Raw genomic sequence first — 12974 nt, forward strand, 5'->3', positions numbered from 1 at the left:
CACACACACACACACACACACACACACACACAGCGTAGCACACACACACACACACACACACACACACACACACACACACACACACACACACACACATATATATATATATATATATACATACATACACGTATATAAATATATAAAAACAAGATTGTATATACTTATATATAGGGGAAGAGAGACAGGCATATATATGTGTGTGTGTGTGTGTGTGTGTGTGTGTGTGTGTGTGTGTGTGTGTGTGTGTGTGTGTGTGTGTGTGGGTGTATGTTTATGTGCAGAACTGATGACATGTGATAGAGATGTTTTGTGAATGCGCAACTGACTGACAGCTGAAGTGATAGTAGTATGCAAAATAGCAAAACTGCACTTCAGTGACGATAGAGAGTATACACTTACGCTCAGTATTCTGCAATCCCTGAATTAGTATGTTTAGAGATGTGGATATGTGGGGGTACATTATGTCTTCCTATAACTGATCAGAAAATAAAACACAATTGAAACATTTTTAATGTTTGCTTGCAAAACAGTGCACTAAAGAAATAAATAATTTTGTAGTCTAAAAGTTGCTATATTTGAAAATCTCCTATTTTATACAAGTTCTCTTTTTGTATTTATAACAAATTTAAGCATAAACATACCTGGCAGGAAATCCAAACTGCCACATAGCTGTGAAGAGAATACTTTGTACCTGTAGATGACAAACTACTATGTGTATATATATATACATAGAGAGAGAGATAGGATAGGCTTTAGCTCAGTTTGCATGATTGTGATGCTTAATGCATGCTTATCCTGCATACCGTGACATATCTCATCACCTCAAATCACTCAGTAGTTTTCATGACATGATAATGACATCAACAGGAAGAATTATTTATACAGCAAAACTAAAAATAAAAAAGAAAAAAAAAATTTACTGATATAACACTGAAAATGGCATGCATAAAGAAATGATTAATACATTAACCTCAGGCGTATTGTTCAAATAAAGATAACATTACAGCAAAGTAGCCAAAACTCATAAAATCAACTAAGGTAATGATTTCATAAATGGAATGTATGTACCATGGCAAGGAAATGGGAAAGTATTCCTTAAAAAAATAATATCTATGTGACAGACCAATTTGATAAAACCAAACTTGCTAATAATACCAGCTCCATGTCTAAGCAGACAGGACACATGGAGAAACAGCCATCACCTTTAATACCTATTTTACTGAATCCATATCTAAGCTATTTAACTCTAATCCTAACTCCTCTAAAACTAACCCTCCAAACTCCTCTGAACCTCCTCTAACTACTAACTCGGAACATACGTTTTCCCTTAAACCTGTATCTGCTAGTTATATCAAAAGTCTAATCTCCAAGTTAAAACCATGATCAGTATCAGTTGATAACATCCCCTTGTATTTCTTTTAGATAGCAGCTGACTCTCTTGCTCTCTGTGTATCTATCCTAATCAATCGTTCCATCTCTGATGGAACAATTCTACACATTGCCTATTCACAAAGAAGGTAACTCCTCAGATATCACCAATTTCAGACATATCGCTATCCTCTTCCCTCTCTCTAAAGTCCTGGAAATATGTACACACAAACAAGTCAGTTATTTATTTTATTTATTTTTATTTTATTTTACATTTGTTGACTGGGATAGTCCGACTGGATTAATGTCCATTTTCAGCGGAAGCCCGGGGAGAAAAGCTCCAAGGTAGACAGATACAGTAATAACAAAGAAGGCATATTACAGATATGATATTTACAAAAACAACATAAGCAGACATGAATAGACAATATCACAAGTTTGAATTACCCCTGGTAACAGTCAGGGGAAAAATTAAACAGTATTTTGATTAATAGATTATGCACATTCATGGTGAGCGTTAGCCAGGCTTGTTGTCATGTAATATCTAATACAGGAAAATCTACTCACACCCTGTCAGCATGGCTTCCAACCTAAACATAGCACTACCACAGCCCTAATATCCTTCCTTAACACAATTTCTCTAGCCAGAGATGACCACAAAATTATCTCTTGCCTATTCTTAGACCTCACAAAGGCTTTTGACACTGTTTTTCACTCTCTTCTGCTGGATAAACTGTCTAACCTTAACTTCTCCTCTGGTACTATTGCATGGTTCTCCAGCTATCTCACTGTCAGGCTGCAATCAGTGAGATGGCACTCTGCACTAGTGCCTCCTCTCCCAGTAAGAATTGGTGTTTCCCAAGGATGTGTTTTTGGGCCACTACTTTTCAATATCTTTACTAATCTACTCTATATTTCTTGCCTTCAGTCTTCCCTAGTTCAATATGCTGATGACTCTACAGTCATCACCAATGCCAACTCTGCCTCTGAACTCTTATCAGCTACCCAGACACCCTTTAACTCTGTTGAAACCTGGCTCTCCAATAACCAGCTCATCCTCAGCCCTATAAAAACTAAATTGTTACTCTTTCTCCCCCAAAATGTTAGCCATATTAAATCCACCTTCTTCATATTGTCTCTCAATAAAACTGCCATTGAAGTTGAATGCAGCACAAAACTCCTCAGCGTTACCATCAACGATCAGCTTAAATTTGACCTTCATGTGAATAATTTTATCAGAAAAAAACACCAGAAATTAGGACTCCTGTACAGAAACAAAAAGTTTCTTACCGCTGAAGTCAAGATTACTCTCTCTCATGCTTACTTCCAACCCAGTCTAATGTATAGCTCCCAAATTCTCACTAATCTCAACTCCTCTCTACTGATCAGACTAGAGTCTACATACAACAAGGTAGCTAGATCCACTGCCCAACAAACTTACAAATCCCATCACTGTCTCTCTCTCTCTAAAACACTTAAACTGGCTCAAACTACTCTACCTGCTTCTCCTCTCTCAGCTCCAGCTCATCCACTCCATATTATTCCAGCCTTCCTACTTTCCAGTTCTATCCACCTTCATCTCCCAGTTTTCCTACTAGACCTCTCTGAACCTCTGCCCAAGTCCTAGTACATATCTATAAACCCAAGACCAAATCTGAGTGCAATATATATAGCTGCCATTCTTCTATTGCTTGGCATAAACTCCCACTTGAAATCAGGGCACTCACACATCCTAGGCAATTTAAGACAGCCACCAAAGAGTATTTTAAATGTCACTGGACTTGCCACTATACCCACCATGAACATTTCCCCCCATCCAAATGACAATCATCCTCCTGCTCTCTACTTTCCCTCTCACAAGCACACTCTATCCTTTCCTTAACTAATCCCTCAACTGTTTTCTTATCCTAATCTGTTAAAACCTTTGAGTAACATTCCTGCATGTCCTGTACATGTCCTGCTTAACTGCAACTTTCAATATGATCTCTAATGCATTATGTAACTTCCTAAGTTAATACATCTTACTCTCATAGGGCATATTACTAAAATCTACTTTGTGTACTTTATGAATTATGTATTATCTCATGTTTTTAATTGCCTTTGTTATATAATAATTGTACAATGCATGGAGCTTTTCTCATGGGTCTCCTCTGAAAAAGGGCTCTTCAGCTCAGTCGGACATACCTGGTCAACAGATGTAAAATAAATAAATGCATAAAATAATGCCCCTACTCTGTGATTGGGTTTAGTTATGATGATGTCACACCTTAGATGGTGTGGTTCAAACCTGTGAATCAGAGCCATGTACTTACTTTCTTTATTTTTGTACTGGCACTTTGAGAGATGACCACACTTGTGAAGACACAAGGATGAGCATCAAGCTGGTCTGACAAGGAGATCAACCTCATGGTCTCACTCTTAAGGGATTCATATGTGGAAAAACTGAGTCATTACTGCATACCATGGAGTGGGAAAAAATAGGCATCTGGCAGGAGTTGGGTGAGAACCTATTATCTTTGACAAGGATCATCCACTCTGGCCCCCAGTGCCACCACAGGTATGATGACCTAGACAGGTGTAGACCTGACAAGCTGGCTGAGTAGCTGGACCAAGTGTTGGTCAGAAGGCCAGATTTCTATAGTAAGCATTTTTACATTTTTTAAATCTTATCAGAAATAGGCTTAATAAACATAAATTGCATAAATTCAGGTAAATGCAAGAAGAAATGTATGTGTAAATGCAAATATGTAGCTCTATGTAATCCAAAGGTATAAGTAAGGATAAACATATCTGTAAACAGAAATGCATCAATATACAAATATGGCACATTTATGTGGTGACGTGCTTTTGTGTATAGATATAAATACATATGTATGAATAAAGAAATACATATACGTATATATTTATAAAAGTGTAAAAGGCATTTAAAATGTAAATATGCAGAAGTATATATATACTTACATATGTTTTCACACACACAGACACACACACACACACACACGCACGCACGCACGCACACACACACACACACACACACATATATGTATTTATACACAAACAGAAAACAACATGTTTCCATTACCACATAGTTTCATAAACTGTATGAATTAGCCTAGTAATTAGTTGCACTACAGTCAGATAATTTTCAGAAAAAAAGATTTGGTTTATGCAAGCTGAAAAATATAATAATTATATAAGACATGTTTTTCTTCTAAAATATTAACTGCATATATAATGGATGAACTCAGTTAGCCATCACATCCTATGAACAGTGGAGGTGGGATGGGGTTTAAAGTAGCAGGCAAATCACCAGCAGATTGGATACTGAGAAATGCACTGTTAACTTATGTATACATTTCCATTTAATCCCCTTATATGCTTACATTTATTAAGCAGCAAATTATCAACATGTACATTGCCGTTAAATATTTCTAGTGAATCCATCTGTAACATAAATACTTTTGTTTAACACAAGTTGAACTGGAAGGATGTCATAACCTCCTTTAAATTGTTACATTTTTATATGTGTGTACAGCTTGTATAGATCGTATGCCTTTGAGGAGAAGGTAAAAGTGCACTGCTTACAACAAATTCATATGATATTACAGAAAACTGCGTGTAAAGTATGCAAGGAATAACAGAAAGCAAAAACAATAATAGAAATGTTTTCAAAGCTTGCAGAAAATAACCGTACCAAAGAGACAAGCTGTGCAGAAACAGAAAGATGTAAGAACTGAAAGAAGTCAAGCAGTCCTTCTAGTTCAACTTGCAATGCAGAAGAAATATGTATTAGCAAAACTGGATTAGGTGTACTGAATGTATGAACATCTGTGTTTTGCTTTTTTCCTGCTTAATAAATGGAAGCATAATTTAAATAAAAATGTGTACAGTAATAACCACAGATATTAAGCAAGTGCAAGAATAACTTCAGTGCCTTGCTGAATAGTAAACATAGTCAGGTAAGAAAGATTTAAACACACATTTAAGATAGAAAACCATCCTCTATGTGTTCTCTCTGCAGTGGAAGAGGAGATATCTTACTAAAGGAGCATAGGAGGAAAATAAATTGAAGAGGCTGACTGAGGGTGCTCATAAGTATGTTAGACAAAATATTTCCATTAAAAATTAAATTAAGTAATACATGATTTTTTTCTATATTTCACTTATTTTTTAAGTATAAATACAGAGCTTATTCATACAAACAGATAATAAAAGAACAAAATTGCTTTCAGTACACATCAGCTAGAAATTTCAAATATATTACAATTTCCTATTTTACACCAGCATATCTCATCAGAATGAATAGACTGCAAATGTAGAAAGCACCATCCATTCATATATTCTGATTGTTTGCATGTTTGTAGTACCATTTCCCAGATTTTCTTGTATTTTCTTTCTCTCCAATTGAATTTATTTTTCTACAGGTCCATAATCACTAGGAGCCAGCCAACCACTTTTCTTCAAGGTGAAGGAGCATTCAACCTCTGCTCATCCAGTGACATAATTATGGTATTGGGGCAGTGGCACTGGACCTGTAGGCCTGTCAAGCCTCACAGACCATGGGCTTTAGGACTTCGGTGAGGATGTGGTTGAGCTGGCTGTGGAAAAACATCTTCAGCCAGTCCAGGAGGCTGTTCAGTGGATGCAAGACTTGCTGATGCAGTTGGTGCCAACCACTGCACCACTACAGGACTCTGTCCCCTCAACACTGCAGTCCTCTACTGCAACATCATCAGGTGGTAATGTTTGCAGACCTTTATACCAGGTGTCCTCTTGACATCAACTCGTCTTCACCCCCTCCTTCTCTAATCATCTCTTCTATACCCCATAAACTACTTCCTACCCAAACTATCCTCTTACCTACAAAAATTGAAAAATGGTGGGGCCTGTCTATCAATAAAAATATAGTACCCTCTCCTCTCATCTCCTCCAGCTCAATATTCTTGATGTGTCCCTTCTTTGTTTCCATCTTTTTATGTATCCCCTATTTCAGTCTTTCCTATATTCCTTTTCCCACTCTTTTCATAAGCCATTAGGGTGCCCACACAAGAATACTCTTAATATAAACATATAAAACCCTTTATCTTTTTTAAAAAGCTAATAAAACTCACTGCACTCAAATACTTCAAACATGCTTGTGCATAGATGCTTTCATTCATAATACCTGAAACTTTCCATAATTATATGAGCACTAATGTTTTCACATAGTACCTTGCAAATACTTAAGGATTAATTTCAGCAAGTTTACGCATTTGATGAAATTTGACTTTTTTAAAATGTTTTTACATTAACTTATTTGTAAACTGTAATAACTGAATCTGCATATAGGCACAACAATGCTGCTTACAAATAACCAATGCAAGAGTGTTAAATCAGGACTACGAATACTGCATCCATTAGAGATGCCAAGCTCTTAAAGGAATGTCAGTAAATTATCTCCAGTTTCCCTCATTTCTGTTTGGATAATGATTGTAGAAGATTTCATGTTGTGTACCTTAATTCTAACTATTTTTACCAGAAGCTCTACACATCACTGCTGGTACAGATAAGGACTTTAACTTCCTAGTTATGACATGTGAAAGAAATATACCTGCTGTCAACTGTACCTGCCTTTTATATTCCTTGTTAATCTTTACAAAAATGCCCTCAGAAGACATGAAACATGGTTTATCTGTTTAACATATTCTAATACAGGATATAATTTACATGTAAAGTCATGGCATTTTGCTAGTTGTTGTTTGTCTTTCGGCTTTTCCTGGTTAGGGGTCGCCACAGCAGAACTCCGGTCCGCTAATGATTGGCAGTTAATTTTTTTTTTATGGTGTCAAGTTGCCAACCCAACAGCCAATCTTCAACGAAGACACGCCCATTCAACGCATGTCTTTCGAATGCCCAGTCGACCGCGGGAAGGACATACAGACTCCACACAGAAGGCACTCCCAACCCAAGCCGAGAATTGAACGGGAGAACCTCTTGCTGTGAGGCAACAACACTACCACTGCACCACCGCGGCATTTTGCTAGTACAATACAAAAATACCCTATTATATTTGAAAAAAAATATATTACTACTCTCCAGGACAATAGCTAGTGCAGTAGTTCTCCAATACAAAGAAAAAATGTTTCTGTCAGTTAATCTCTTTCTCCGGTCTCCACTGAACACTAATTTGTAGAGGATTCTTGTTCTAACTTTGAGCAGATCATTTCAATGTTTGCAGTGGCATTCTGTATACTGCACCATTTCTGTGTTTTTTCCAGTTCTGATTAAATGCTTTGCAACTAATCACATCTTTGCTTTTTAGTGAAGTATGTAAATACCACTGTGCAACTACTACAGCTGTGAATTTAAGGATTTAAGGGCCAACAACAAGGTCTATTCAGTTGCTAGATTGCATGAAACTCATGGACAGAAGTCTCTTTGAGTGGCAATCAGAAAAAGAAGGAATGAGAGGGGTAGGTTCAGGCAGAGAACAATAGAAACTAGCGGAGACAGAGTTAAGATAGATGGCCAGAAAAGAAGGAAGCAGAGCAAATGCCAGCCATGCAACAGAGTGTCTCTCTTTAGGGTGAAGTAAGCTGATGATAGATTATAAAGAGTTATAATGAGATCAAGTAATGACAATGGCATTTTGGCTTTCTGCAGACATTTTTGTTGTATCTTGCTTTGTTTTGGAGCTCCATTCCATTGCTAATAATGTATGTTATTTGTTGCAATAGCATAGTTTTGGAGTTTTAAATGTTGGTCTCTGCAAACATTTCACTGCTATATATTTTTTATTCTATGTTGCAGTATTAAATGTTGATCCCTGCAGACATTTCAGTGTAGAGTATTGTTTATGTCACAGCTCTGCTACAGTATCATTGCATTTCTAATAATGTATGTTACCACTGATAGTGCAGATACTGCAATGTTGTATTTTTTATTAATTTAACAGTACAGTCTGATTTGCAGTCTTGGTTTTAAGAAGTTTTGTGATGATGGTGGGTTGAACAGGGAATGTTTCTTGTATATTTAAGCATGTGCAATGGGTTTCATGCTATATCACAGAGGGGCATCTATACCTTGCAAGTATATGGTGTGGTACTTTCCCTATGCTGATTTGGACATGGAGAAGCTCTAGCATATCTTATTGTTTGACAAGCCTTGTGGTGTGTTTGTTTTAGATGTAAATTGAGACATCTCAACCTTTTCTCCCTTCCCCTTTATAACTGGTATAAATATGTGAGAAGTTATTATAGCTCTGTACTGCTGGTATGCTCTCTGCAGCTTTAAACCATATATGAGTAACTGCAGTTATGTCTACATTCTCCAGGCCAGGGTGAGAAGAGCTTGTAAGTAGTGGAATTTCATATTTAGACTCCTGACATTGAACAGTAACACCTTTATATTTTATTGGGTTGGTTTTGCTATATTGGTAGGTATATCAGGTTGGCAATGCCTAAAAAAGGCTAGAGTGGACAGGTGCAGACCATCCCTGGCAAAAGCGCATGGGTTGTCAACTATATCCTCCCAGGTTGACAGATATTGTATCTCCTTTGAATGACACAGAGAAATTATTGACAACTATCTTCTGTTCATATTGTGGCATTATCCTTGGAGAAGGTAGAACACTGCTCAATGCTAAGCTAATAATGCCACATCTCCATCATGTCTCTCTTTATATAGTCCAGTGAGGTATGTCTCAGGTCATTTACACCCACATGGCCTGTGTCTGAGCCATACTTGTATTTGTGGTTATGTAACCCTAGTGTGTGTTTATTCCAGTGGATTTTACATCGATAAGCAACTGACTGTAACTCTCTCTTTTCTTAGTCTGGTGAAAGGGACTTCTGTGCCCCTCACAAAAGAGTCTCCTATGACCAAAATATTGGGGTGTGTGGCAGTTTGCCTTATGGACTTAGAAGCTGAGATGCTATGACATGTGGCTGCGTGTGTTGTAGTGGGTGTTGCTTTGGCATAGTGCTTCTGAGGTTGCTGAGGATGTTTATTGCAAGTGTAACATCTGGGAGGCCTTTGGGATTTAAGAAGATTACATTTAAGAGCTTCCACATATGTGCATCTATGTGTCCGGGTCATGCTATTTGTAGTGGGTGTAGTCTGTGTGTGTTTTTCTGACAACCTGTTTGGCATTTTAAGTGATTGTATGTGAGAACCTTGCTTACAGTCACTTTGTGTAACTACATCTCTCTCTCTCATACCATATCAGTTTATTTAAAAAGTGGTGGTCATCAGTAAACATGAGACAACTGGTAGATTGCCTCAGGATGCCCATATCTACCAAACTGGCAGCAGGGATATTATCAAAGTGGATATCCATGGTTACAAATACTTATTAAGTGATCTACAAGGGGATGGTACAAGAGTATTTTACAACTGGTTCCCTTGGGTGCTGCAAGAATATAGACTACAGTCCAAACTATTTAAGACCAGACTCATGGGGCAGTGCTCCTCAATGTTCAGACTAGTTGATCTTTGTGCAAATGAGTAGTGAGGAAATTTCTGAGGTAGTTTTATATCGAAAAGTTCATTTCTAAGTGCCTGCATAAATGCAGGTCACTGCTAACTAAAGATGCCAAGCTTTGCACAAACATGGCATCTTTATACAGGCTCAGAAAACCAGTAAGCAAACAAAAACATTTGGCAAATCACAATAAGCACACTATAAGGTTCTATCAGTAATTTTCACAGAATGAGACCAGGCTACACTCCACTGGTATTGGATGCAGACCTAATCCTTCTAACTTTAACTTACTTAAAGTGCTTAGAATTCAAGTAAATAATCACCTTGAACAGTAATCCAAGCTGAAAGTGCAGGAAATACTCAACTTACACCATAGTTCAAGTGACAAGCACTTAAAATAGACTGGAATGCATAATTCAAAAATTTAAATGCAGTGGGGAAAAACAGCAGCACTACAAAATGATTTAAAGTGCACTTTGCTTCTTCTCTCACCAGACGCAAAACAGCACCAGTAGTTCCAAGCTGATTACTGAGAAGTAATATAAAGTACAGCAGGTATTAATGGGTTCAGTACATTCTTCTCTTAGTAGAGAGAGATAGAAAGTAGGGAATGCAGAGTGGCGCAGATACCATTGTTGCCTTACAGCAAGAGGTCCTTGGTTCTCTTCTTGACTAGGTTGCCTTCTGTGTGGAGTCTGCATGTCTTCCCTGTTTTCACGTGGGTTTCGTTTGATTGCTCTGGTTTCCTCCCACATTCCCAAGATATGTAGTAAGTGGATTGGACACTCTAAATTGGCCATAGGTGTGAGTGTGCATATGAGTGTGTTGTGTGGAAAGCCTACAGTGGCAGGGTTAGCCAACCAGTGGTGTAAACTGTAGCTCTAGATGATTGTCACTAATGAAGTCACATCCCAATCCCATGTGCAAAAGTGGAAAAAAGAGGTTGCAGGTGGATGGACGGATGGATGGATGGATGGATGGATGGATGGATGGATGGATGGATGGATGGGCACTCTTTCCTTTGTAAATACTCTTGATAGAACCTACAGAATTAGGATGCAACAGAAAGCTAAGCTGCACAAATGAACTGAAAAGGTTCTTAAAACTGCAACTAGACCATTCAGTGAAATCCCAAACATACTGCATTATCAGAGACCAAAAGGAACCACTGTTTTTCTGCTCCTTCTCTCACCAGGATTAAAACAGTAGCATTAATCTCAAACTGGCTGCTAAGAAGCAATGTTCAGGCTTTCCAGTGATTGGTAAACTCTAGAAATGCTACAAAGTAATGTCCCTTTTCTCCTTCACTCACCAGGAGCAAAACAGAAGCAATAATTCAAGGTGATTCCTAAGAAGCATTTTGTAGGTTCATCGGTGATTGATTGATTGATTGATTGATTAATGGATTTGACATTTGTTAGCCAAGATAGTCCAACTAGGTAAAAAGCCCATTTTCAATGGAGGCCCAAGAAGAAAAGCTCCTTACATGAAACAATATAGAATACGGACATACTAATAAAGAACAGAATTAATACTACCAACAGGTTGTTGTTGTTGTTTATCTTTCGGCTTTTCCCGGTAAGGGGTCGCCACAGTGGAACTCCGATCCGCTAATGATTGGCAGTACATTTTTTTACGAAACACCGAGGTGCCAGCTCGATGCCCAACCTTTAACGAAGGCATGCCCATTTACACACGCATGTCTTTCGAACGCTACCCAACCACGGGGAGGACATGCAGACTCCACACAGAAGGCACTCCCAAGCCAAGCTGAGAATTGAATGGGAGAACCTCTTGCTGTGAGGTAACAATGCTACCACTGTACCACCGTGGCCATCAATTAATACTACCAACAGGTAATTGAGTGAAATACAAACGATTAGGAAGCATATAAACAAATACATATTTAGATAGAACATTTGTGCAAGATAAGTACAGTTAATGAGAAGAATAGTTAAGGTAATAGGAAGAAATACAGTAAATAAAGTTTCAAAGTCCAATGAGTGGAAGAAAAAATGAAGAGGTGCAAGGTACAGTGCAGTGCAGGATAGTAGTGCTATATAAAGTTAAGAGCACAGGAAGTATTTGTGACAGAGTGAAGTGTGAAGTAGGAAAAATTATGGAAATGAGGAAATAGAATATTAGTAGTACAAGAGGGGAATAGTTAGGAAATACATATATGTGTGTATATATATATATATATATATATATATATATATATATATATATATATATAGGGTCTATATTACGCTATTGAATGGACTAAATAGTGAATTCTATTTAGTCGATCTGATACTGTCGAAATGGCAAAATAGCGAAGTCACGGAACACTGAATTTTTTCCCAGGGAAAAAATTTAGTGGGCCGTCTTTTGGACTTTGCCTTTTCCTGCACTATGGTGCAATCTCGGAGTTGGTATATTTAAGTAGGGGGGGTGTGTTTGTTTAATTATTTTTTTTAGGGAGCAGTGAATTTTTCCCTGGGAAAAAATTTGCTGTTCTGTTTGTTCGATATTTTGTTGTTTCGATATTATCGGTACGATGAAATAGCATTTGCTATTTACATCATACGATAATATGATATAGACGCTATATATATATATATATATATATATATATATATATATATATATATATATTAAGGTTGGTAGAAGTGAAATGCAAGATGGTACTGAGATATATATTAAGCAGGAGTGTCAGTTGAGATTGATAACATGGTGAAAAGAAGAGTTGACAGAAGCTGGAAAGGAGGTGGTGAGTAAGGGGAAATAAGGCCAGGTTAAGAGAAGAACATAGTCAAGTCTTATGGAGACATACTGTTACTGATTGTTTTAAATTTGTGACTATTTGAAATCGATCTGATGGCTATAGGATTTTTTTCTAGGCTAAGGACACTAGGTTACTGGATAGGCCATGGCCTATGGATCTTTAGGTCTGTAGATTTCTAAGAGATGTTGGTCTGAGGTCTGAAAAAGTCGTTGGGAATACGGTAAGTGAGAATGGATGTGATGGTTTGGTGGAATGAAGGTTTATAGATTATGAAATGAGCAAGGAGCAGTTGAGAAAGCAAGAGGTCATGTGGTAGCTCAAGCCAATTTAAAGATTTTAGAGATAGACAGTAATGTGAGTTATAAGGTTGATTAGTAG

The sequence above is a fragment of the Protopterus annectens genome, chromosome 2.part1 (assembly GCF_019279795.1).
Source record: "Protopterus annectens isolate FY-2018-M chromosome 2.part1, PAN1.0, whole genome shotgun sequence".
Lineage (NCBI taxonomy): Eukaryota > Metazoa > Chordata > Ceratodontiformes > Protopteridae > Protopterus > Protopterus annectens.